Raw genomic sequence first — 3,153 nt, 5'->3', positions numbered from 1 at the left:
AAGAAAGAAAGAAAGAAAGAAAGAAAGAAAGAAAGAAAGAAAGAAAGAAAGAAAGAAGAAGAAGAAGAAGAAGGAAAGAAAGAAAGAAAGAGAGAAAGAAAGAAAGAAAGAAAGAAAGAAAGAAAGAAAGAAAAAAGAAAGAAAGAAAGAAAGAAGATTCTTTTATTATAGGCTTAGGCCTTTCATTCACAGTTCACTGACTGGAAATGCTCTGGTAGCTTTTGAATTTGTTCACTGGAAAGTTCTGGAAAAAGGGAATCACGAAAAGGCACAAAGTCTGCGAAAATGGGCGACTGTACGCTTACTTTGTAATGCAAGATCAGTCGGCTTGAAAAAATAGCCAGCTATTAAACTCAATTACTTCCTGTTAAAAATTCTCTCCACAGCAGGCTATTAAACTATCCTGCTTTTCGGTATCAATAAAAGTTAATTTTAAAAATTCATTAAAGATACATTGGGATAGCTTTTTGTATAGCGCTAGCTAATGCCCGGTAAACAAAACAGCAAGCTCTCTGTTTTTGGTCTACAATTAACCTATCATAATAAAAAAAAAATACATGTTATTGATCCCCACGTGTAATGTTGGAATACAATGGCAAAAATTTATTAGAAATGCATAATGAACTTAAATGCACACATAAATACATTCACAATATCACACCAATAGGCCTGCAGATCAATTTTACAAGCATGCCATTGCTGGTTGCAACTAACGTGTAGCGCCTTTTTTATACGAGGCGGTGGAATCCGGCGCTCCTCAGTGTTGGGGCATATGGAGTTATCTTTCTTAAAGCGTATCCATTTGCCTTGCTTCTGATAGCAAAAATATCCATTTATCTAGGATACAAGTGAAGATATTGGCGATTGAAGGAGGTGGGGGTCGCCTAGTTTCAGAGGTAACATTAGCGAGAAAATGGCCGCCAATGTCGCGTTATTGCCTTATATAGCTTGGGAGTCCATAGAAACAGAAAAAGTACATCTTTTGTGCCTTCAATCAACGTTTTTCAATAAAAACCACACATAAATATGTTCTTTATTAGGTTCTCTCGGAGCGGCTCACAATTGTTGTCATCGCCCACTGTATCTGCACTAGGTGATGATGATTGAGGATGATGATGTTGAGGAGGAGGAGGATGAGGAGGAGGAGGAGGAGGAGGAGGAGGAGGAGTAGGAGGAGGAGGAGGAGGAGGAAGAGGGGAAGGAGGAGGAGGAGGGGGAGTATAACAAAAGGAGGATACAAGATCTCAGCATACGGACGGAGATAAGCTAACTCTAAATTGAAGAAACCCAACAGATCCTGGGAAGCGAACTCGCATGTTTCACGTCCAACGGTAATCAGAGAAACCCCCACCCCCACACCGGAGACGCTAGCTAGTGCACTTTTGAGATTTTTTCCCTAGAGTAATAAAGTTTGTCATTGTCAACTGTATCTCCACGACATGATCATCAGAGGAAGCGGCAAGGCCACAGACACGTACACACGTACAACTCTCTGGCTTCAGAGATCACATGAGGCGTGTTTTATCAGCGTCTTCTGGATACAGGTCAACATAGGCGGAACCTGTAGGGGGAAGGGTCGTAGGGTGTAGATGGTGGACTCTGTTTCCACATACTACTTGTCCCCGCAGTTTTATGCAAAAAAATTCTGATATTAGGCTAAGTGAGCCCAAAAATGTGAAGTTATGCGATTCTGTTAATTTTAACAAAGAATGGTTAAGTAAAATATTGTTTTTTTTATTATGCAATAAATGATCAAGTTTTGCTAAATTATGCGGGGGGTTCCTAAAACCGTGGGGACAGTACTACACTGTGAGTTGTGTTGGTGTGTATAGTCGTTGATTTCTAGACAGTGGTGGCATTGGTGCCGTCGCCAGCAGAGAAGACAGAATTAGTTGGATTCCCAAGTAGGCGTTTTTGATTTGTTTTGTTTTGTTTTTGTTTGTTGTTTTTTTGTTTGATTTAGTTTTTAATCAGATATCTCTCTCTGTGTGTTGGGACTCTGTAAGCGCTGGTTCGAGCATCCAGCTCTCTTTAGATGGTTTAAATTGTGTCATTTTGTTGTTGTTTGTTTGTTTGTTTGTTTTTGGTGAGTTTTTTTAGGGGAGAGAGGGCGTAAAACGTTTACGATTTCAACATTGTACAGAGCAAGCGATCTGGCTGACCGTCCACTTAAAGTGTTGCTGCTTTCTCCGTAAGCCTGAAACAAAACCAGCAGCAACAACAGCAACCAAAAACATCAAACGATAGATCTAGCTGAACCCATCCCCTCCCAAAAAAAAGGGAATAAAGGGAGGAGGGAGAAATAATGTAAAATATTAAAAAATTTGGCTAATCGGTTTTAGAGGGGGTAAATAGTTTTATCGTTAAGGCGATCAACTCAACTCCTTATTCAAGACACCCAAAGATACACTGCACTGAAATTATGCAGGGTGTTTCATAGTTTAAGAATGTCGAAGGCAAGATTGCACTCTCAGACACGGTACTGCAGACCAACTGGAAAATAAAAAGAGGTAGACCAACTGGAGATTACGGAGGTATAATCAAGTATGAAGCAATCACCTACACTAGAGCCTAGATGTGCCAATATTGGAAGAGACAGTTAAGGACAGGCTAGCGTGTCGTCAACTCTCCCCACCTTATGTACCGTATTTTTTCACTTTCTGCAACACGGTGCCTAATATCTCAAACCTTGTCTCCACCTTTGATGTTGTGGGCGACCTGAGGTTGACCTTAATACTTGACATCTTACGTCATAAAGCCCATTCATTACGTCACACTGACTTCAGCACGACAAAAGTTCCACGGTCATGAAAGCTCGATTCAGTTCTGAGAGGTCTGCTAGTGGTAGCGACAAGAAGCAGACGACAGCCGGCCGCCTTTCATTGATGGTGGTTGCAGCTCACAGACTCAAGAACTCAGGATCCAATTTCAAGATGGCGACGTTCAGAATCGAGGCCCTCCTCCTGTGTTGCATGTTGTCTTGTCGTGAGTGGTTCTCCTAGTTGTCTATTTATACCACCGATTTATAATAATATTATGTGTTTTGTATATTTATAAAGAAAACAGAATGAGTAGTATTATAATTCCATTATTATTATTATTATCATTATTATCATCATTCTTCTTTTTCTTCTTCTTCTTCTTCTTCTTCTT

This window comes from Aplysia californica, unplaced genomic scaffold (genome assembly GCF_000002075.1).
Source record: "Aplysia californica isolate F4 #8 unplaced genomic scaffold, AplCal3.0 scaffold00243, whole genome shotgun sequence".
Taxonomy (NCBI): Eukaryota; Metazoa; Mollusca; class Gastropoda; order Aplysiida; family Aplysiidae; genus Aplysia; species Aplysia californica.
The sequence above is the reverse complement of the archived record's forward strand: the minus strand, read 5'-3'. Positions refer to the sequence as shown.